The sequence below is a fragment of the Chionomys nivalis genome, chromosome 2 (genome assembly GCF_950005125.1).
Source record: "Chionomys nivalis chromosome 2, mChiNiv1.1, whole genome shotgun sequence".
Lineage (NCBI taxonomy): Eukaryota > Metazoa > Chordata > Mammalia > Rodentia > Cricetidae > Chionomys > Chionomys nivalis.
Window position 1 is genome coordinate 5,567,499 of NC_080087.1, and position 24,933 is coordinate 5,592,431.

The 24,933-nt window shown below is 39.8% G+C and overlaps 1 protein-coding gene across 11 annotated transcripts in view; it reads right to left on the reverse strand.

The window, feature by feature from the left end:
* Positions 1-24,933, reverse strand: part of Afdn (afadin, adherens junction formation factor) — a 135,476-nt gene that overhangs the window by 104,717 nt on the left and 5,826 nt on the right. The window lies entirely within an intron of this gene.

The window sequence follows — 24,933 nt, forward strand, 5'->3', positions numbered from 1 at the left end:
TTCAAAACCCTGCAAAGTGGATACTATCCCAACTGCTGTCTGTTCCACAGAGAGACTTACCTATATACTATTTGTACCTCAGGTTTCAAATGAGTGAGTTATTTAAGCAGAGTGAGTTTATTAAGTATGTAGCAAACAAAAGTAAAAAGGCAAATGGCGAAGAACAGATAGAAGCAGCTGAGAGATGTCAAAACATCATCAAATTAGGTGCTTCCAACACCCAGCCAAGACAACTAAACATAGGCAAACATCTTATCAGACACATACCCAACCAGATGCATATCCAAGAGAAGTTGGCTAAGGAAATTCCTGAAGCAGTCATCTGTGTTCCCAACTAAGAGTTCCATGCAGAGCAGACTGGCCTCTCCAGAAATGAGCTTCCCTTTCCCACTGCAGGCATTTTTAGACTATAGGATAAACAGTAACCTAGTTGGAAATGGTTTAACTTCTAGCTGTTCTCAGGGGTGCAATGTTCTTTAGCTATTTACTGTTCTATTACAGAGGCAGAAGGCAGCTGGCCTCAGAAAAGGGTCTTCAGATAACACATGATAAACATGCTTGAATCCAAAGCAAGGGGTTCATCTCTTGATTTAGAGTCAGAATTCAACAAACACAACAACACATGACAACTTACTAATAGAATTTATATTACAGTGTCTCATGGGGAGAGCAAAACATACAAACTAGCCTTACAAAGATAAAGTAACTTGACCATGCTCACACAGCTTGAGCTAGACCTCTCTTGAGCAATTTTGAAACAAGAAGGCACTCTTTCAATCACCCTGCTACACTGCCTCTTACCCTGATGTACAAAAATAAGGTTGTAAACATACCCAGTTCTGCCACAAGACAAACTGAACACTCAGGAAGCACTGTATGACACAATAGATAACAAACAAAATAAACATGTTCAAACATATCTGAGTTTATGAAAATAAATGAGAACCCCATACAAAAGAAATAAAGGCTAGAAAAATATGCTTGTGATCACTCAATAACTAGCTTGGGGCAAGAAGCTCAAGCAGAAAAAAGAGTTCCCCTAGTCCACTGCTGTGGGACAATGGTCTTTTATCCTGTCACTTGTATTATTTCTAATAAAATGCTGATTGGCTAGTAGCCAGGCAGGAAGTATAGGTGGGGCAACAGTGACCAGGCAGGAAGTAGAGGCTTGGCAACAAGAATTCTGGGAAGAGGAAAGGGTTAGTCTGCAGTAGTCACCCAGAGAGAGAGGAAGCCAGACACAGAGCAAGCAAGATGTGACTGCTTCTCCGAAAAAGGTACCAAGCCATATGGCTAACACAGACAAGAATAATGGGCTGATATAAGTTATAAGAGTTATAAGAAGCCTGAGCTAATAGGTCAACCACTTTATGATTAATGTAGACTTCTATGTGTTTCCTTGGCATTAAATGGCTGTGGGTGGCATGGCTAACATAGAAGGACCAGGTAAAACAGAAACCTCAGTCAACAGTCCATCTTAAGAGTCTAGATCAATTAGTTACCTAAATGTGAAAAATTAAACTGTAAAACTTTTAGAATATGGAACATATTCAAACCAGAGGGGGAAGTATGTAAATACCAAAGGCTGACAAGTCCAAAAATTTTTTGAAGCTGCATTAAAAGTTTGGATGTAAAGAACAAGAGCAACATACTTGCAGAATATTTTATATACAAAAGACTGTTATTCAACTATATAAAGAATTCCTACAAATTAACTCTAAATCAAAATTTAAATGACAAACATCTCATTGGAAAAACAAGGATAAAATATAAGTAATTCAAAGAAGGTATCAGAAAGAATACAAACACATGAAACTATTGAAACTTGAAAAGACTGACTAGACTGGAAAGAGAAATATGAGTGTGATCTGGCAAGCGTAAGTGTAACCTGGTAAGTGTAAGTGTGACCTGTCAAGTCTGAGTGTGACCTAGAAAGTGTTGAGTGTGGCCGGGCAAGAGTGAATATAACCTGGTAGACACCTCAAGCTCGGCGAGTACCTAGTAAATGAATTAGTCACTATTAAAAATAAATAAAACTTACCAATACAGAAAGGAACAAACAAAAATGTTTAAATTCCTATGTTTTAACTGTGGAAAAGCATAAGAACATAATTATTCTTAGCTAGAAATAAGAATAACAACCACATTTTATTTAGACAATGGAATTCTATAAAGCAATTAAAATTAATTTATGGTATCCAGATTAGTAGTTTTCCTAAGGAGAACAGAAAGAGAACCAAAGGTAGAAAAATCTATAGGCTGTCTTTAAGTCCTGAAGTTTCTGAACCTTATTCAATTGAAAGAAATGTATACAATAATAATAATAATGAATCCTTTATTGATCTGGGAATCATATGAAAAAATAGGCTGATGATAATACTTAAATTAATGGCTACATGTAAACAGAGACAGGGAAGGAGGGAGGGTGGGAAGGATAGATATATATGAAACAGAAAGCAACACTAGCATAACTCTTGAAGCTGGGACTAGGAAGGTTCATTTCACAGTGATGTTTTGGTGTCCTTTTAAACATCTTAAACATGAAGTAATACAGGAGTGTCAATCTTACTAAACTTATCTTTCATTTATTCTTTAACAACTTCATACATGTATAAACACTGATCCAACTCCCCTTTCCACTACACACACACACAGACAACATATTGCCCTCCCCCCTTTAGGGCCTCTCCATATTTGGGAGGGGGGTGAAGCACACTGAGTCCAATTAATGCTGCTGCCTGTTGGAATAGTCTGTGATAATACTGGCTTGATTGTGGGCAGGACTTACACAGGCAATCACAGTTACAGTGAATTAGTAAGTACAATGGTCATGTCAAGTCCTGATGACAGTATCTCTAAGCATTATTCCCATCCTCTGGCTCTTACATGAAAAAATATAAAGAGGGAATGCTCCCTTTTTTTTTTTTTTTAATGTTTCCTAAGCCACAGAGATAGTGATATAAATGTCCCATTTACAGATGACCATTCAATAATTAGTTATTTTCAGCACTTTGATGAGTTCCTGCCCAGTGCAGAAGAAACTTCTCTGGTCAGGGGTGTGAGCATCAATAATTTATAGGCATAACTATAAATATCTAGAAGGCAGTTTGACAGCCAGGCAGTGGTGGCACCTGCCTTTAATCCCAGCACTCAGAGACAGAGGCAGGTGGATCTCTGAGTTCAAAGCCACCCTATTTCACAGAGCAAGTTCCAGGACAGCCAGGGCTACACAGAGAAAACTTGTCTTAAAAAAAAAAAAAAAAAAAAAGGCAATTTGACATGTTATAATAATTTTTTTTAAAAAGCACACTGAAAGTTAATATGAAAGTTAATAACTGACGAGTACTCAAAAGAGACATTAAGCCTGAAGACAGAATGCTTTTATTTGGTGTTAAATCATCAATTCATGCTCTCCTTACCTATGGGAGATTTTTCTGGGAACAGAAAAATCCCTGTTCTCATGTAGTTTAAGAGGCCAGCAAGAGACACAAATAAGGACCAGTAGGGGTGAACTGAATGAAGTACAGGGGAGAAGGAGAGGAAAGGTGCAATGTCACGTAAGGTAGCTGAAGACGATATCTCATCACAGCCTAACCGTAGAGAAAGAGTACGCCAAGCCAGGGAAAGCAGTGCAGACAGACACCGAGGCGAAATCCAGCTGGCATGTTTAAGAAACATCAAGAAAAACTGTATCTAGAAGAGAATGAGAAACCTTATGACTTACTGAGAGAGAGAACTTACAGGCTTTATAAGTTAAGGTACTCTCTGAGGAATATAAAAAACAAGAGTTTGTCAGAAAAAAATATGACTTAAGTATGTATCTGGATGAAATGAAAATAGCACCAGAAATGTATGATACAATAATACCCATACTACACAAAACAAAACATGACAGGTAAGTTGGATGAGGATCAATACTAAGTAGAAGTGGTAATAAGTAACTGTAAAATAAACCAAAGAAACCAGTGTGGCAGAACTTGCTAACAGGTTAGACATAAGGTATAAGGGAAAGGAAGTGTCAGGGATAAATGTCAGGCACCCTGAAGGAGGAGCAGAGCATCTCCAGTCAGTCAGTTAAGCTAATCTACAATTCCTGGATGCACCTGGAGATGTCCAGGGAACAATAAGCTATTAAGGGACTGGAGTTCAAGACAATAACCAAGCTCAGAAATATAAATTCAGAACATATTAGTTCTAAAGCCATGAAGATGAAAGATTTTTCCCTAACGAGCAAATATGGAGAAAAAGTTACACAGACCAAGCTCAGTTATTTTCCCTGTATTTCCAGAGGGGGTGGAGGAAAAAAAAAAAGCCATGGGTACCAAGAGAAGAAAAGTGCCACGGATGATCTACCAACTGCTTAGGAATAAGGTAACAAACAGAACAAGACAAAAATGATGCCTGGTAGTATGAGGTGCTGATAACTCTGACCAGGGTGGGCTTCCAGAGAAACGTTCAGAAATTTATCACTCATCCTGAAAATGAACCAATTTAAACTGAAAACAGAGTACAGATACATTTCACCATCCTTTATATATGACAAGTTCACAGAAAATAGATAACAGAATAATATACTCACTGACCATCTTCACAATGCAATTATTTGCCAGAATATGCAATTAATGTCAGCTTTACCCTGAATTTTACAAGTTTTATAATGTGTAACTCCTCTAAAAATGGCACTTACTAGACAACCAATACTTGGCCACTCCCCCATCCCCATAGAGGAGTCTGCAAGTACAAGAAAACAATGTTTTCTTGGTTTTTAATGTTAGATATCTTCTTATCTACCTATTAATTTATATTTTACTGCTAGGGGCACAGAGATACTTGTGCTCACAGATAAGCACTAGGGAAACCAGGACTGTTACACTTGCAGGGCTGTCTCTTCAAAGGAACCCGTATTCTGCCCAGAAGGCTAGGAATGTAGATGGCTAATCATCATCTTGGCTACCTTAGGGCCAGGCCATACCTGGTTTCCCCAGGAATCCCCAGGCTTCCCCAGACCCTTACTAACAGGACCAGAGGTAGTTATTAGCCTAGGTGACAACTGCACTATCTGTAGGGCCAGGCAACACCTGCTCCACCTCCCTCACAAACAAGACTGAAGGTAGTTAATAGCCTAGGTGACCTGTGTGCTATCTGTATGACAGAGACCACTCCTGGTCCTCCCCCAGGCCTTCAAGATGACACATGTAGTTTATCTGCAGAACCCATCTTCATGGAAGAGGCCAACATATACTCTGAGAAGAGTTTCAATGGAATTATGACTTAAGTTTTATTGTGCACACAGGGTTGTGTTACACCAGGAAACTTTTTTCAAATTGTACTGTACTTAAATATGCCTAAAATAAACTGGCCAAGGTCAAACTTTATGTCACAACAAAGAGCTCATTAATCATTTTAAGTAATCTGATGTGAGAGTCCCTTCTATATGCTAGGAATATGTTTTATTACCACTGGTTAATAAAGAAGCTTCTTCAGCCTATACCAAGGAAGAATATAGAGAGATGTCTTGTAGCTGCTGAAGGAGACAGATGCTCAGAAACATTGGTAGGCCACAGCCTCGTGGTGATACATAGATTAATAGAAATGAGTTACTTTAAGATGTAAGAGTTAATTAGAAGCTTGACCTAATATGTTAAACAGTGTTGTAATTAATTCAGTTTCTGTGTGATTTTTTGGGTCTGGGCAGCTGGGAAAAAAAGAGCAGTCCCTTTTTACAAAATGGCACCCATTTGTTAGTGGCTAACCCACTTGCCAGCCATACACTTCAGGTTCGGGTGCTTGGGATTAGGAAGAAAGAGGCTGAGAGCATGTCTGCCACTCGACACCCCTGTCTGTCCGTCCGTCCGTCTGTCTGTCTGTCTGTCTATAACATGTAACACATTGTCATATATATGTATATACATACATACACACACACATAAATATCACATGTAACACACATGCCATACAGCCTAGAAGTGTGGTAAGCTATACCATCTAGATTTGTAGTAGTATCATATATGCGATGTTCACAAGACAAATTCTAACGACATCTTAAAATTCAGACATTAAATGGACCATGACTATATTTACAATCACCAATAAAGCTAATTTCTATAACAGTCACTGCTTATTTTTGCAAGTGTATGCTTTGGTTCTGGAGATTTTAAGTTCATTTATTTTACACATAGGCACATACAAGGTATAAGAGAAAGGGGTGTATCTGTATGTGCACATATACATATATATTATAACACCTTAGTTCATTTTTAAAAAAACTAATCAGTACAGAAAGGAGCTAATCGGCCGGGCGGTAGTGGCACACGCCTTTAATCCCAGCACTCGGGAGGCAGAGGCAGGCGGATCTCTGTGAGTTCGAGACCAGCCTGGTCTACAAGAGCTAGTTCCAGGACAGGCTCCAAAACCACAGAGAAACCTTGTCTCGAAAAACCAAAAAAAAAAAAAAAAAAAAAAAAAAAAAGAAGAAGAAAAGAAAGGAGCTAATCGTTAAAGGAAAAATAAGTTTAGTAACTTTTTGTAGTTATTTTAGAAAACAGGGACTTAAAATTAAAAACATCAAAATCAGTTAATACTTAAAAATCTCAAAAAAAAAAAAACCACCTATCTATAACCAATGTTCTTCTAATGTTAATACCACAGGGCTACAGTGTCTTATGGTTTCTACTGTTATGACAAAACCACATGACCAAAAGCAACTTGGAGAGGAAGGGGTTTATGTCAGCTTATAGCTCAACATTGCAGTCCATTATAAGAGGAAGTCACGGCACCCAAACCTTAAGGATGCTGCTCACTGCTCATGCACTACCTTAAGGACTACCTGCACTGCTCAAGTGAACCAGACTCTCTTTCATCAATCATCCAGGAAATGCCCCACAAGAGTGCCCACAGACTAATCTGGTAAGGGCATTTTGTCAATGGAGCTTCCCCATTCACAAAGACTCTAGCTTGTGCCAAGCTGACAAAAAACTAGCCACACATGCAGCTAAACAGACCAGAGCCTGACTTAAGAAAAGGAGGACTGGTGAAATGACAGTAAAGGTGCTTGCTGCCAAGACTGACCACCTAATTCTGATCCCTGGACCCATATGGTAAGAGAAAACCAACTTGCATAGGCTTTCCCTTGGTGCAGCATACGCATGACAATAAAATTTGTAATGCAATTTAAAAGAAAAAGAGGGAAAGAAAAGGCCTACCCAAGCTCTGCTAAATGTGGTACTTATTAGAATTTTTTTAAAGGACAAGCTATCAATTACAATCCCGGCTAAGATAATAGTACTTGGGGCACTTAGTGTTCTCTCAGTTTTTCCAGCACCATTTCAAGTAACCTAAAAATAAGGGGGGATATTTCACTGAGTGGCAAACACCAAAATTACTAAAGTATTAAGAAGGAAAAACCAATTGTAAACATAAGAAATCAATATTTTGAGTCAGGTGTAGTGGCACACAACTTTAATCCCAGCACTTGGGAGGCAGAAGCAGGCAGATCTCTGTGACTTTAATACTAGCCCGGTCTACAAAGAGAGCTCCAGCAAAGCCAGAGTTATACAGTGAGATCCTGTCTAAGACAAACAGCGAGAGACAGAAGAGAGAGAGAGAGAGACAGAGATACACAGAGAAAAAAAAAATCATCATTTTCTTTAAAAAGGTTTTTCAGCAATTATAACAACATCCTAACAGAGAAACAAGCATTTCACTTAGAAAGACAATACAGGTGGCAAGAACTACTCATGAAAAGATGCTCAACCTCAACAATGAGCAAGAAGCTAAAATTCTGAAAATTCTACCTGGCAAGCAGAAGGGGTTAGCTCACACTGTCCAGTGCTAGAAAAGGGCATGCCCACATTGAGGGGTGTAGAGTGGAACAAAAATTTGGTAATCCAGCTAACTTTCAGTAAATATAATCCCTAAACTCAATCTACTTGTAAGAATCTATTTTATGGAAATACAAGCACAGAAAAACATACACAGCCTTAATAATAGCAATTTCAAGACAGCTGGGAAAGGGAGACTTTCAATTTTACTCTAAGGACTTGATTAAAATATCATGAACTAATTTTAATCCACAAAACTCATTAAATGCAGGTTTTTCATATCACTTGTTAGAAGACTCATGATTGCCTCCTCTCTGGAAAACAGGTCATTCACTATTTCCTGGAAAGACCTACATTTTCCCTCACTAGCCACCACTGCAGTCTCTCTCAAGTTGGTCAGATAATAAAATTTTAACAGATCGGGTACAAAGTGGAACAGTACTCCCAGAGCAAATCAGTATTTTTCATGACATGCTACCAAACCATTAATATTTGCAACTAGCTACATGCATTTCATAACATTTTTTGCTTTAATATAAGTTACAAAATGTCTATGGAAACCGTTATGTAAGTGCAATGACTAGGGCCTAACTTCTGAAGCTTTAAATAAAAGGCTGTTATTTACTGCAGTTTGTGTATGATCCAATTTCCTAAAACACACATTCTTTAGTCATAGAGGATGTATGTTCTATTTCGCTTTTTATTGCTATGATAAAACACTGACCAAAAGCAACTTGGGGAAGAAAGAATTTATTTCTTCTTACACTTACATTGCACAGTTTGTCACTGAGCAAAGTCAAGGCAGGAATTTGAGGCAGGGACTGAAACAGAGATGAGAAAGAAATACTTGCTTGCTTCTGTGGCTTGCACAACCCGCCTTCTTATGCCACAATGAGTTGGGCCCTTCCATATCAACCATTAATCAAGAAAATACCCCAGAGACTCACCTACAAGCCAACCTTATGGAGGCATTTTCTTAACTGAAGCTCCTTTCCAGAAGACCCTTAGCTTGCATTAAGTTGACAAAAAGCTGTCACCGTGTGCATAATGTCCTTGCTTTCAAGTCTCTAAAATGTTCAATGTAGGAACCTGCCTTCAAAGTGTTCAAGTTTAGTATAACCCACCACCCGGATGTGTGACTTGTTTGGATACTAATGCTATTCTTCAATATTGAGAACAAAAATGGCTCTTGTACCTTGTACCTAATGTAAGCAATGTTGCCATGCATTTGATTTCCCCATTGCACCTCTATGTCACTGCAGGGAGAATGTCAGACAGAGTCTGGGATACTGGGGCAGGGCAAGTCCACAGAGTTCATGTTACATATGAGTATGCTATGCAATGATTAGAAGCAAAGGGGCTAATCAAGTTCCTAAGGAGGCCACATATTTTCACACTGGCCAATCTGTACTGCAATCTCAACTCTAGCCATGTGCACTGCAATTCCTGCTGGATCCCCAGGGTTTGGCTCGTTTCCCTCTCTCCTCTACAATACTATAACATGCCCTCTTCCAGGACTGTCCACCAAATTCTGACATAGTTTTGATTTAACTTTATTTTTCTGATCATTTTGTCATTAGTAGATGACAAAAAAAAAATCTCAATGTAGCAATTTTACTAGATACAGTTGAACAAAATCAAGCCAGCATTTCCTGGGAATAGTTTCAATTGGTCTCTAGCCTAAAACTGAAAATTGGTCCTGGATCTTGGCACAGGCAAGTCAGTACCTAGGCACTTGTTCTAAAGACCATTTAATTCAGACTCTGCAGTGAGTCATAGCACTAAGACACGAACAGGGAAATAAAGCCCCATATCTGGAAGTCAGGGAGGACACTGAACAAGACAGCACTACAAAAAGGAGCTGCTAGACACCAGGTCTCCAACTCCTCTGGAAGGTCCTGGGAGCCAACATAACTAAATTCCTAAGCAGGCGTGAAGTCAATGTATGAACATCGAATGTGCACTATGTCAGCTACCATCAGTACCTGTGTGCTGTGTAATACTTGCCTACTCCATCTCAGACTAACTATATAGTTCTTGGTTTTGTTTTTGTTTTTCTTACTGAAAGAATGAACAAAGGGTAATAATCCAGGACTAGAACACAACACCAGGAGGAGAGAAAAAGCCCACTAGGGGCATAGGAAAGAAGATTTTCTAGAAAGAGACTTTAGTGCCACCAAGGAAAATAAAAATAAAAAGAGGAGAAAGTGAAAGAGGGGATAAGGATGGAAGATAGGGAGCAGGGGAGTAGAAGGAGAAAAAAAGGCAGTGATCAAAGTCTTTTGTATGTACCACAATGGGCTCTCAAGAAAGGCAACAGTAAGGTAGGCTGGAAGCAAGACAGGCAAAGGTCAAATGATTCAGAAGCACAAAGAAAAAGAAGACTTCATCAAAAGTAGTTAGGAGATTTAACAAATAAATAAATAAAATAAAGGAGGGGGCTTTTAAACTAAAAAAACAGTAACAAAACACAGCTAGGTAAAGGTGCTGACATATGCCTGTAATGCTCCAACTCCAAAAGCAGAGACAGGAGGAAAAGGAGCTTCAGGGCTGGTTTGACTAAATAAGAGAACAGAGAATCTATCTCAAAAAATGACATCAAACACTTATCTCTGATGTAAGTTTTCATTTGTTGTTTTGGCATGGGGTCTAAATTCGTCCAGATGGGTCTATAGTTGACTAAGGCCCAACATGAGGTCCCAATATCAAGGGTCCAATTCTGGAACTGTGGGAATTATAGCCTACATGCCAGCCTACACAACCTCACTTTGACCAGCACTGGGAAGTGAACTCAGAGATCCTGAAAGAAACAAACCTACCTCAACTGCCTCTCATCAGAACAGGATAAATAAAAACAAAGATGAATGAATAGAGACACGGAAGAAGGAAGAGAAAGTAACAGAACAGAAATGATGGATAGCAGCCAAACCCCACAAGAGCAGCCCACCAAAAATGAAAGGCCAGCCTGGTGTGGCAGGGCACACCTGTAATCCCAGTGCTCAGAAGGCTCAGGGAGGAAGGCTACACAGTAAGACCCTGACTCGATGAACAGGCACTAGTGAAAACGCTCTTTAATAAAACACATCTTTTGAAGTGTTTCCTACAGATACAAAACACACTGGGAATGCATCTGTCAAGGCTCTCTAGAGGAACAGAACCAATCCAGGTAATATGCATTAAAAGGGATTTTACAAGACTGACTTGCACAATACAGTCCAGGTCATACAACAGTGGCTCAATCACACCAGAGCAGCCACACCTTGGTGCCTCAGGAGTATCAAGCAGAAGGCACTAAAGACCTGGTGTATTCCTGGAGAACTGCCAGTTTTCAGTCTACATTAGAAATCCAAAGAAGCTGGGTTATGAACATCAGCAAAAGAATGCAAACGCAGCAGCAGTGACAACAATATGGCAGAAGAATCTGCCAGCAAAAGTGATGGCAAGAAGGCAAAGGTTTCTCTCTTCCACCTCCTTTTATTGGGGCTGCCACTGGATGATACTATCTGCATGTAGGCGGGATTTTCTGCCTCAAATAACCTATTGAGAAACCCCTGACAGTAGTGCCCCCCCCAGAAGTTTGTCTTTATTTGATCCAGATCCAGTTGAGTTGACAATCAATAACTTCTCTGAAACATGACTGTTCAGTTGGAGCCTCCAGCTAGTCCCTGCACAATCTGGTAAGCCCCATTCCTCCATTACTCCCTCCCCCCTGAAACCTACCCTCCTCAGAGAATCGCCAACAAAGAATAGCATCAAAAAGCCCAGTTCCACATTCTTGACAACTATTGTAACTTCCTCCCCTGTTGCTGCCAACAGCCCAAGTCCTTGCCTAAAGTATGCAACTTTTGACCATACCTGGGCACAAACCCAGCTTGTGACAGACACATCATCACCCCCTCACCTACAACCTATATAATGTCCCTGCTTTAGTTCAGACATGTGACTTCTCTGGCCTCAATCTCTGGGACTGGAGAACCCATCCAGGAGTTGCTTTGTTCAAATGAACCTGTTGCTATATTTTTCAATTTGGTTTGATCTGGCTCACTCTGTTGGCAGAGAAACCTATTAATGGGGACAGAAAATCTACTAACGACAAACGCTATAGGACAGACAGTGATAATAAGCAGCACCACCATGATGCTGAGGTGCTCCAGAGAGTATTAAAGAAGCTTTGAACACAACTAGGTAGTACTTAAGATCAACTTGACAAAACTTCGCAGTAGGGTGTAGGAAAACTCAGGAGGTATGTCTGCACACTTCTCTAACTTGGACTTCTGGACCACTCCCTCTCAGGATTCTCAGTTCCTCCCTTCCAGCTCATCCAACCGTAGATGTTCTTGAGCTTTCTGCCCTAGGATTCTTTGTCTCTCTGGTACTACAAGTTGGCTATATCTTCCCTGATTCAGTCACCCTGAATCCCTAACTCCTATTACTCTTAACTATCTGAGTATGAAGTTTCTAGGAAACCAACAAGCACCTCAAATTAGATAAATCTGAAAAGAACTTTACTTTCCCACTCCAATTTTAACTTATAATTTACCACATACACATTACTCTAGTTAATGGTATCACCGCATATCTGAGTATTCAAGTAAAAGCTGGGATTTCCATAAACTCCTTTCTCTCAAACATTTTCTCCTTACTCTCCTAAGAGTCTGAATTTACTTCCTTATAACCTTCATTTTCTCCTTCCAAGAAAACTTTGATACCTTAACTCATTCAGGATACTGCCTCACACAGGCTGGTGAATATGACCCAGGTCTCCAGCCAGCTCATCACTGGGATGAAGTTTAACTCAATTTACACTCCAGTGTCTTAGCTGGCACCAGTCTCCTCAGTCCCAACTAGACTAGCCACAGTCACGCACACAGATACACAATCATCATGTACACAGACAGACAATATTTCACCTCTAAATTATACTGTGAAAACGACTGGCCCAAAACAATAGCAGCTCTTGCAGTTGTTTCTTTTTTGGTTTGTGTTTGTTTTTTGAGACAGAGTTTCTCTGTGTAGCTCTGGTGGTCCTGGAACTCACTCTATACCAGGCTTGCCTCAAACTCAGATATCCATCTGCCTCTGCCTCCCGAGTGCTGGGTTAAAGAAATGCAGCATCACTGACTGGCTCTGTTTCTTTCTTATAATAATATCTCACTCTATGGGCAGTTGAGGGCAAGACTGAGAGAATGAGCCCTACCTGGAACACACTAATCCTTGGGAGACAGCAATGGAAGCACTGCACGGGGCTCGACACTTCTGCTCAGGAACAGCATCTTTCACAGGCTAAAGTCCCACAGTAAAGCCTGAGAGCCAGAGAAACACACTATAGGTAACTGCCTTCGGACTAATCCCCACAACTACCCAGTTTACAAATGCATCCCACATCTCCATACCTAAAAAGATACTTTTTGTAGTTAACCATTTTTGTTCCACTATGTCTTCCACACTAAAATTCAAGCTACGCAAGAAAAAGATCCTATGTCAAGTGTTACATTCTCACTTAGTACACATGTAGGCCATGAGCGACCACTAAATGAATAAACATGAAAATGGAGATGGACAGGGGCATGTGTGTGAGGGGCAGTATCCAGACCTGGATGTACTGCTATGTACTGCTTTTCTTCTTAGAGGGTGCATTCCTCGCTCTCTTATTTGAGATCATCAGCTATTTCAGCCCTTCGTTTTTATAAACCAGCATCTAACAAAGTCTGACAAAGAACAGGTTCTCAATCAGTCCTAGTCTGAATGAACAAATGCTAACTGCTCATAGTTTTAGCAGGGCTGAGCCATTACAAACCAAATCAAAGAAAAAGCAACAGAAACATTTACTCATTCTAGGAACTCAGCCTATGATCTAGGTACTAACAACCTCTGAAATTTCTGCTGCTCACCACATCAGTTCATGTGTAATAATATGTAAATAATGTAAATGCTATGATGTAAATCATGAGCGTTGTAATGTACAATCTGCAGCACATCTCAAGAACTGAGCTGGTAATACCAACCACCACATTAGTAGCAAAACACTAATGATAAAATGTCTGAATACTGAACTAACAGAATATATACAGAATATAACACCTAATACATCAGAAGTTTATTTCAAAGCAGTGCAAACTACAAAATGCAGTGTTGGTCGTTTAGGTGACACTTGATTCTGTTTAAGTAAAAACTATTTTATTCAAGAATATAAATCACAAGAATGAAGAGGCAGATGCTATGTTAAAATAGAAATAAAATTATACACATCTAAAAATACAATTATAGTATTTAATGAGATTTATTCTCATAATAAAACTAAGTATAGTAACACATGATTCTTAAATTACTTAGAGATAGAAAGCCTCTTACTCATAAAAGCATGTAGAAGGCCCTGTCTATCTGCAATTTAAACTTCTACAATTTTAGTGACCTTTGTAAACTACAGTCCAAATAACTGCAGAAATAAACAGTTCTAAGGCTTTGTTTTCTGTGTGCATGCCTGTGTGTAGGTCAGGAGGCCAATGTTTTCCTCAATCCCTCTCCATTTACTTCTGAGATACAGTCTCACACTAAACCTGGAGCTCCCCAATCCAGATAGGCTGACTGGCTGACTGGCAATGAGCGTCAGGGATCTACCTGTCTCCACCCTTCCACCACAGCATTAGGGTGACAAAGGCACACATCTGCACCTAGGTTTTACAGGGGTACTAGGCATTGAAACTCACTTCTTCATGCTCTTATAGCAAGCCCATTACCAACTGAGCTAACTCCCTGTCCAAATCATAATCTTTAAATTGCAAATGGTACCAGGTGTGGTAGCACACACCTTTAATCCCAGCACTCGGGAGACAGGCAGGAAGATCTCTGTGAGTTTGAGGCCAGTCTGGTCTATAGAATTCCAGAACAGCAAGAGCTACACAAAGAAACCCTGTCGAGAAAATAAACAAAACAAAAAACAAAACAACAACAAATTATAAGTGGTTCTGAGTCCTACCCAGGACCTGAACTGTATCTTGAGTTTACACACTACACACACTTTTGCCTGTTATTTAGTAGCCATGTCCATTATCAAGTGTATTAGTATGGTACTAAATGTTTATGTTTAAGTAATCCTAACTTTAGTTAATAATGACCTCAAAATGCAGATTTTTACTTAGTGTATTAAATAATTATTATTGTTCATTTCTGTTCACAATCTATACACTAAACTGTCATAGATATGTGCATAAAAAGATAGTATACATGTATTTGGTACCATCCCTGGCTTTTAGGGCTAATGAATCCCTATCTTACACAAGAAAAACAAAAATCATCAGTGGAATGAAGTTTCAACAGTTCACCCTTAAGCCTGCCATGTATGAAATTTCTTCTCTTTTGGAATGGCTCACATTCACTCTGTAGATATTAAGAATCTGCTAGTCACAATCAAATTACTGCCTATAAACAATTTTTCTAAAATTCAAATGTCACCTGGAGAAAACTGATATATGATATATACTATAGTTTTATGAAATCAAATTAGCTAAGCCTTAGCAGAAAGGAGAATCGGGATCTCTATGAGTCACAGAAGAAGAGATTGTGTGGTTTTCAGTTGAGAGCAAGCAAGCTGGGCCAGGTACTGAAGCAGCATAGTCAGAGGGAAGGATCTAATGAATTGCTGCACAGATCCTGGCAGGAACTGACAGTGCTCACTGCCTCAGGGCTAGTCTCCCTCTCCTGCCCCAGGAGCACAGGAAAGCTTTCAGCAGAGCTATAAAGTTTTGCTCACACATTCATCACCTATACAATCCGGCTGCTGTGTTGGGGACACAGAAACTCCATACTCTGCCTGTAGTTAGTAAAATATGACATGTATCATCTGGGCTGTCAAAGACAGTAATCTGTCTCAAAGAAAGATCGTAATATAACTTTGGAAGGCAAAATAAAAGTCAATATACTATGGATCGCCATCATCTTGATGGCAGGCGCCGGGCGGTGCTGGCACACGCCTTTAATCCCAGCACCTGGGAGGCAGAGGCAGGCGGTGAGTTTGAGGCCAGCCTGGTCTACAAGAGCTAGTTCCAGGACAGGCTCCAAAGCTACAGAGAAACCCTGCCTTGGGGAAAAAAAAAAAAAAAAAAAAAAGGTGGCTTGGCAGTTTGCCTGCCATCAACCTGATGATCTGAGTTCAATCTAGGAACCCACAGGGTTAAAAGAAAATTGCCTCCTGAACGAAGTTGACCTCTAACTTTCACATGTGACATGGCAGGTACTCCCTTGCACATGAACACATGCGCTCATTCACATGTGCATACACACACAATAAATAAATACGTAATTTTAAAAAAAAATCAATACATTTAGCCAAGTGTGTTGGCACATGCCTTTAATCCTGACACTTGGGAGGCAGAAGCAGACAGGCCAACGTGGTCTATAAAGCAAGTTCCAGAACAAACAGGGCTGTTACAAAGAAAAACCCAGTCATGAAATCACCAAATAAATAAATAAATAAACAACCACTCACACACTCGGGCACATGTGTAAAATGCGTCTATATGTGTACACAGAACATGAGTTAAAGAGACATGCTATTGCATCCTGTCTATAATTCTTCCTGAACATTCAGTTCAAAATTATTTGTTAATAAGTTACCTTCCTATAAAACTTTTAACACTGCTTTTGGATTGCAAACATACTAATTAACAGCCAGTGTAGTCAGACTACCTGCTGAATTGCTCGCTACTACATGACTGACTGGCTGTGTCCCCTTGCACACTTCTTTATTCACTCATTCACAAGTGGGAATAGCAATAGACACCCCCGAAGACTCCGTGAGAACTGAAGGAGGTCACACAGAAAGCACACACAACAGCAATGACGCAGTGGGCCTCATGAAGTATAGGGTGTCATTACCAGAATAACCCGGGTTTGTTCTAATGACTAAATTCTTAACAGAGATGTAGCCAAGAAATATGATTCATCATCACTAGCTAAAATGGAAATGATTAACCAGATATAACATGTACTCTCCCATTCCTAAACAAAATAAAATCCTGCAAGAAAGTCTGAAATGCAATAAAGAATTTCTTCAGACAGCATACTACTGGATAATTTGTTATCTTTGTTTCTATTAGTATTTTTCAAATATCTAAAGCATGTATTTTACAATAGAAAGAAAACAAACACCTTTAAATACATAGCTTAATACAATGGAGACCCACTAGTAACTTCAGGTCTAACAGATTCAAGAGTACTCTCAAACAATAAGCCATAAGTATTTTCAATGTTTTTCCTGATTTAATACTCATAAAAAATTACATTCATCCCGGATATTCTCCCCCAAACAATCTCATGAATGCAATATTTTTAAAAAAAATTAAGCTGTAATCAGAAAATTTGGTATAAAAATCACATTAACTGTATCATGAATTCAACAAAGTCATCTTTGCCAAACTTGACAGTTTTAAACACTGCAAGCCCTAAACATTACATACAGTAAAAATCACTGTCCATGGTACTTATGGCAGGCTCCTCCTCTTAGATAAATGGGAGCTTAACTGACCTAAAGAAGCATTATTACAAATTCACGTCCTCAGTGAATTAAGACCTGCTGTCTGGGGTACACTCATCCATTGCTGGTGGGAATGCAAACTTGTGCAACCACTTTGGAAAGCAGTGTGGCAGTTTCTCAGGAAATTCGGGATCAACCTACCCCTGGACCCAGCAATACCACTCTTGGGAATATACCCAAGAGATGCCCTATCATACAACAAAAATATATGCTCAACTATGTTCATAGCAGCATTGTTTGTAATAGCCAGAACCTGAAAACAACCGAGATGCCCTTCAATGGAAGAATGGATGGCCGGGCGGTGGTGGCGCACGCCTTTAATCCCAGCACTCGGGAGGCAGAGGCAGGCGGATCTCTGTGAGTTCGAGACCAGCCTGGTCTACAAGAGCTAGTTCCAGGACAGGCTCCAAAACCACAGAGAAACCCTGTCCCGAAAAAGCAAAAAAAAAAAAAAAAAAAAAAAAAAGAATGGATGAAGAAAGTATGGAATATATACATATTAGAGTACTACTCAGCAGTAAAAAACAATGACTTCTTGAATTTTGCATGCAAATGGACAGAAATAGAAAACACTATCCTGAGTGAGGTAAGTCAGACCCAAAAAGAGGAACATGGGATGTACTCACTCATTTATGGTTTCAAGCCATAAATAAAGGACATTGAGCCTATAATTCGTGATCTTAGAGAAGCTAAATAAGAAGGTGAACCCAAAGAAAAACATATAGTCATCCTCCTGGACATTAACCTTCATCAGACGATGAAAGGAGATAGAGACAGTGAGCAACAGACTGAAATCCCAAGGTCCAAATCACGAGCAGAAGGAGAGAGAGCACGACCAAGGAACTCAGGACCGCGAGGGGTGCACCCACATACTGAGACAATGGGGATGATCTATCGAGAACTCACCAAGGCCAGCTGGACTGGGTCTGAAAAAGCATGGGATAAAACTGGACTCACTGAACATAACGAACAATGAGGGCTGCTGAGAAGTCAAGAACAATGGCACTGGGTTTTGATCCTACTGCACATACTGGCTTTGTTGGAGCCTAGGCAGCTTGGATGCTCACCTTACTAGACCTGAAAGAAGGTGGGAGGTCCTTGGACTTCCCACAGGGCAGGGAACCCTGACTGCTCTCCAGGCTGATGAGGGAGGGGGACTTGATTGGGGGAGGGGAAGGGAAATGGGAGGCTGTGGCAGGGAGGAGGTAGAAATCTTTAATAATTAAATAAATAAATAAAATAAAATAAAACAAAACCAAAAAAAAGACCCGCTGTCTGATTGTATTACCCTTTTAAATTAGTGTTTAATAATAAGCATTTTTCACTGTTTGAAAGTACTATGCCATTAATACAGTTCAGTAATACTCTATATAATATTAAATGTAACAGGTATCCAAATAGCCAAAGAAACTTATACATACCCAGGAATCAACAATATAATATACTGCTGAATATACTGTTGAGAAATAAGTTGCCACTAGATAAAAAATAAGAGAATATTAGATTCTGCTAGTCAGAAATCAAAATATTAAAATTCCAAACGTTCATGATAGCTTTTGGCTATCTTTGCTTATGTCTGTCTTTCTCTCAAGACTTAGTCCAAGAGAAAAAAAGGACATGTCTAGAGCCAGCCAAGACTTGGGCATAACTCAGGTTCTCTTCTTAGGAAAGAAGAATAAAAGGTCAGTTTAGCCAGACGGTGGTGACCCACACCTTTAATCCTAGGGTCGGGGGGTGGGGGGGTGAGGAGAAGGTGTGACACACAGAGGCAGGCAGATCTCTTGAGTTCAAGACCAGCCAGTCTAGAGACAGAGCTCCGGAGCTACACAATGAAACCTTATCTTCTTGTCTAGAAATCACAGCCCGTCAGAAAAGAAAAAAGAAAAGAAAAGGAGAAAGAGAAAGAGAAAAAGGTCAGCTTTTTTGTCCTACTGATATGGGTGTGGGGGTGTGTAGTTGCCTGTTTTCTAATGAGAAGGAAGAAGATATGGATTTGGGAGGGTTGGGTAGGGAGGGAGGGAGGATCTAGGGGGGGTTAAGGAAGGAGAAATCATGATCGCTATACACACACACACACACACACACACACACATTTAAAAAGCTATTTCAATTAGAAAAAAAGGTCACCCAAGTACTGGAACTCATAGTTAAGTCTTAGACAAGGAAATTCAGCACCCTACTTACACCACACTGACACTACATTGCTGTTCTCTGTTCCCCGTGCACTCTTGAAAATGGGCCTGGGACTAAAAAGAACACACACAGGACTGATCTGGGTCATATCCACAAATGGGTTAGAACAATAAACCTTAATGGTTACTACTGTGGCTAGGTGTGGCCAGTATTACTGAATAACAAGAATATGTTTAAAAAAAAAAAGCTTGCATTGTATCACTAATAGCTAAAAATTAAAATGGAGTAAAATAAAACACAGAAGTGAGGAAACTTGTCTAAAATTAATGTTGTAATCCACTCTCCCATAAGCCTTATACTCATTTAAAATATACATTTACACTATAGCCCCACTTGAAAATGTCATGCACAGAAATCAAACTTTAGAATACTTATCATCATCATCTGCTGTGGGAAATGCCTTCGACCAATAGCCTTTAAGATACCGGCCCACTTTGGGTGTGGTTCCATGTACTATAAATGCAGACAAAAAGCATGCTTGGGCCTCTTGGCTGCTGGGTTTGGTTCTAGTTCCCAGTACTCACAGAGGACTGCAGATGACTACTCTTTCTGTGAGTTTATCCCCAGATAAATAAACCTTTGTCATACTCCATTCTGAGCTATTGTGGAACTCTTTTGTACACCAACAAATTGGTGCCCAACGTGGGGCCCAAACCCACATCCCTGAGACTAGGAGTCTCATGCTCCACCAACTAAGCTCATCATCACTAGTGCTAGGGATTAAATCAAAGATTTTGTGCACACTAGGCAAGCACTTTATCACTGAACTTTGTGTCCAGCCTTAAGACAAAAAAAAAAATATATAGCCATCTCTAAATATTTTATTTAGGGCATAGCTTTTAAACTGTAGTCCCCCCCAAACCTCGAGTATTCTATGGCTCTTTCAGGCCATGTAAATAAATTATTTTTGTAACAGACAGTACTAGCCTCTCCCGCGTGTTAGCATTTATACAAGTGGCCAAAAACTGCAATGAGTAAAAGTGACAGCATCTTGGATTTCATACTCAGCATGTTTGTAGAAAGTTATGTAATATCGAAATAAAATAGGCTTTAAGTGTGCTGATCTACAGTAGCCATATTATTGTGTTTCCTCCACAATTACAGAGTAGAAACTAGACACAAAGCAAAAGGAGCAACACATCATGCCTTCATTCAGAGCGGTGCTTTCATAGAACACTAGATATCAGAGCTGGCAAGGACCTTTTTTAAATAGAACACCAATGGGACAGGAAATAATCCAAAGTAACTTCATAAAAACAAAGTTTCTGTACAGCAAAGGAAACAATCAGCAGAATTAACAGCCCGTTGAATGGGAGAAAATCTTGACCAGCTATTCCAGACAAGAGGCTAATATCCAGAATTTATAGAGTTGTAGAAATTAAATACCAAGGAAACAAAACCTCCAATCAACAAATGATGAATAGATGGTTTAAAAAAATACAAATGGCCAATAACTGTTTTTAATAATGATCAATATCCCTAGTCATCAGAGAAATGCAAATTAAAACTACTTTTGAGATACTGCTTCACCTCAGTCAGAATGGCATCATTAACAAATCTGACAATGGGGCTAGAGAGATGGCTGAGAGCATTGGTTCCTCTTCCAGAGGACCCAGGTTCAAGTCCCAGCACCCACATGGCTGCTCATAACTGTCTATAACTCCAATTCCAGAGGATCTGACACCCTCACAGAGACATACATACAGGCAAAACACCCAATGCATATGAGATAATAATAACAATAATAATAATAATAAACCAAATCTGACATTAAGTACTGGAGAGCATGTAAAGGAAACCTTTATTCACTAGGTAGTGGTATAAACTAATACAGCCACTGTGAAAATCAGTTTGGAAATTACTAAAAAAATTCAAAGTAGAACTATTATCTGGCCCAGCTCTTCCACTCGTGGCTGTACACCCAGAAGTCCAGACCTCATCACAGAGATATCTGCACCCATTTTTTCCGTTGCCTTATTCACTACAGCAAGGAAATGGAACCAGCACTGCTTTCCCAGCGGCAGCGAATGAACAATGAAAATATGGTACACATAAAAATAAAATACTTCTCAAGCCAGGCAGTGGTGGTGCACACCTTTAATCCCAGCACCCAGGGAACAGAGGCAGGAGGATCTCTTTGAGTTCAATGCCAGGCTGGTCTATGAAATGAGTTCTAGGACAGGCTCCAAAGCTACAGAGAAACCCTATCTCGAAAAACCTAAATAAAAAACAAAACAATAAAATAAAATACTTCTCAGCTTTAGAGAAAAATTAAGTTTATAATTTTGTAGAAATTTGGATGGAATTAGAATATTAAATGAGGTCCCAAACCTTCAGCAAGAAAAAAGCTGCATATTCCCTTCTCACATGTAGACTCTAGACAAGACTATCTGTACATGTATGGGTGTGAGAAGTCCTTCTGTCTATGTGTTGCTTTTGTTGGTTAATGAAAAAAGAAACTGCCTTGGCCTGTTGATAAGGCAAAACTTAGGTAAGCAAGGAAATCTAAACGGAATGCTGGGAGGAAGAAGGCAGAGTCAGAGAGAGGCCATGGAGCCACCAGAGTAAGATATACAGAAACTAAGCCACTGCCACGTGTCAATACAAGGGTTAATGGAGATGGGTTAAATTAAGATGTAGGAGTTAGCCCATAAGGAGCTAGAGCTAATGGGCCAAGGAGTGATTTAATTAAAACGGTTTCTGTGTGATTATTTGGGTTCTGGGCAGCCAGGACAAACAAGCGACCTCCTCACTACACATGTAAACAAATATACCTGTGGGCACACTATAGCATGAAGGAAAGATGCCACATCCACGGCTGTCCCGCCTGTGTGACAAAATGCCTCTCAGGTGGTGGCCGTCTCAAAATGAGGGGCTCATGCTTCCCGGAGCTTGGCCCCCGGCGGTTCCCTTGCAGTCTGCTCAAGTTGAGGTGCCTGATCAGCCTCAACGATCTCGTTCACTTTGTTCCTGGCGATGGTTTCTTGCATTGACTCTGCTTCTGTTCTATTTTTCTCTTGACAAAAACTTAATCTGTTCAAGGAACCAGGAAGCATTTCCAACGGCTCCTTGAATACGGAGGAACTGATGCGTCAGTTCCCTCCCTTGATTCAGGCCATTAATGTTATGATTAAAACTCCAGCTCGCTCTCTGGGGGAATTTATAGATACCCTAGAACAGAAAGAGCCCATGATAGGAGATTTCGTAGAATATGGGTAAATTATGAAGGAAAATGTATGGAATGGCATGAGTTACCATTTATGGAGAGGCTAGCCAGAATGAGAAACCCCTGGTGCATTTTAGATAGGAAAGAAAGGCAGGCTATTCTTGATAACATGAAGTCAGTCATTCAATATTGGAACAAACCCTGGGGGTGGAATCCTGAAGAATGGTGTTTGGGTTACCTCAGTTACCTTGAGGGCAGATATGATTGAGGGCCATGAGGAAGCACAGTTAAAGAATGGTGTTTGGGCTACCTTGGTTACCTTGAGGGCAGATATGATTTAGGGCCACGAGAAAGCACAGGTAGTTAGCGGTGTGAGACGAATTTCAAAGAAAAGCTCTGCCCACCTGGCCCTGACCACAAGACTTGTTGAGAATAATTAATTGTCTGTAATCATTTTTCTATGGAAACTTTTATGTCTGCCAACTTCCTTCTGTAATCTCTTAAAAGTGATGCTTGAATTTTAGTAAAGTTACAGCAGATTCAAATCTCATTAGAGTTGTGTCTGTCTGTCATTCGCCGAATCCTGGGTTCTCCTAAGCCTTCACCCCTGTTCTCCCTCGGTCTTTGATCTCCAAGAGAGTCAGTCCGCGGCAGAAAGAGAACAAGAAAGGCTAAATGTGGGAATGAGGAAGGACTGAATGCAGGTAATGGATACAAGTTATGAAAGAACTTGTTTTTCTAGTCTAACTCTGTTGCAGATTTTTTGGTTTTGGTGGTGGCTAAGTACATAAACTATATACAATACTGAAAATGTAAAATTTAATATGAGACTTAGCAGCTTCTGTTCCAGATGCTGATTCTAACTGTATATTAAATTCATGAAGTTGTACAGACTTTGGATCTGGTTAACTTGCATGTGTAATATTTATAATTATTTGTAAGTTTCTTTTATAATTAACTTCATCAAAACATAAAGAAAAAGAAAACAGGTCTTCTACAAAGCACTGCTCTGATGTATAAAATGAACAAGTTCTCCAAGGATTAACAGGAATGCAAAGGGCAGCATTTACCTGCTTTTTTTAAAATGTTGATTTTTTTAATTTAAATTTTTAATTTTTTTACTATTTTATGTGTACATATTTTATTTTACATTTTATGCTTGTGTGTATGTCTGTGCAGTACATGTGTGCAGTGCATCACAGGAGACATAAGAGGGCATCAGATCCATTGGAATTAAGAGTTACAGAAGATTGTGAGCTGCCATGTAGGTGCTAGGATTCAAACCCAAGTCCTCTGGAAGAGCAGCCAAAACTCTTACCCACTGAGCCATCTCTCCAGTTCCGTTTGATTTCCTTCAAGAGAGCACATGAAACCAAGCAGCAGAGAACCAGGAGCTGCAATTCTGAACAAGCACAAGAACGACTCCTAACCAGCGAGGAAGGCAAACAATAAATGGGCATTCTTCTCATCAGTCATCATTCAGCAAGCCAAACTCTTCTACTCTGAAAACCAGACATCTTCTTAAGTGGCACTCTCTGGAAACAACGTATGGCACGTTCCTTGACACAAAGCTGGACCCCACTGAAGTGTATCCTCAGTATGACTCCATCTTAGCAAAATACAAAACGGTTTTACACACACACACACACACTCAGAGTCTGTGAAAGGGGTCTGGAACTGCCTGTCTAGGGTCCGTTAGCAAAGTCTAACAAGTTCAGAAGGGCAGTAAGCCAAAGAGTTGCATCCAGTCCATTCTACACTACTGAAGAGCTGAGAGAAGCAGTGCTAGTCTATTCCTCGTGTCCTGTTGTCATTAACAACTACCAATTTAAGTCACACAGTGTTCAGAACAGTGATCCTCCTGCAGTGTAATGCATTCACAAGGTAAAGCATATTATATATATTCGATCAATTTCCGAGTCTCTAAATAATTTCAATCCTGACACATGCCTGTAAACTTGAATTATGTAGTCTCGTATTCTTCCACATTTAGGCTCACTCACATTAGGAAACTACTCTCCAACATTATAAGAAGTGTTCTGTCTAGCTGCTTAGTTTCACTTTGTAAAGTATATTCACTCTCTAAATTATATGATATGGGTCATTAACATATGCAAAACTGGGGGTGAATTTTTGTTGTTATTGTTGCTAGAATAAAATTCAGGTCAGAGATGGAGAAAGAAATCTAAGCCAGATAACCTGAGACCAGCAAACACAGTCAG